The following is a 618-nucleotide window of genomic DNA, read 5'->3' as shown; positions in this document are numbered from 1 at the left end:
ATTTGTCTCTAGTAGCTAGAAACCCACTTGTTATCAAAGCTGTTACTGTGAGGATGAATCCAAGCATGCATGGACAGGGAAGAGAATAATTAACCGTAACTTTACATTCATTTTAGTGCTTCATTCTAGCAGTTTGAACCCAGACTGTAAAAAGTGAAATAGGATCCCAAAATCAGCTCAGTGTCCATGCTGCCAAATGTCCACTCACATCTGGAGTGGTTCAGGATAGGGACATTGAATCAGCTCACTTAAATAACTCCTCCTCGTTATCTATCTCAATCGGGAGCACGATGTAACGTCCATCCTGGTCTTGAGCTGTATGGTTGACATGAGACAACAGGAAGTGCAGGTGAACAATGGGCACAAACAAATCAGAACAAGTTCCATTAAAACAAATGATAAAGCAGACATACGTTGTTGTCCTCGGTCTTCACAAACACATGCTGTCAGAAATCTCCAAGTTGCCAAGATTACAGCAACAAAAAACACAGCTACTACTATTAATAGTGGAGCGTCATGTTTTGGGCTTCCTGGTGGCTGTCCTGCACCTGCATGAAGACACAACAGCAGTGTTTTATACTGTATGTGACATCAGGAGGAGCATTATCACAGCAAGAA

The sequence above is a fragment of the Morone saxatilis genome, unplaced genomic scaffold, assembly GCF_004916995.1.
Source record: "Morone saxatilis isolate NCDOM2014 unplaced genomic scaffold, NCSU_SB_2.0 Contig4, whole genome shotgun sequence".
Lineage (NCBI taxonomy): Eukaryota > Metazoa > Chordata > Actinopteri > Moronidae > Morone > Morone saxatilis.
The sequence above is the reverse complement of the archived record's forward strand: the minus strand, read 5'-3'. Positions refer to the sequence as shown.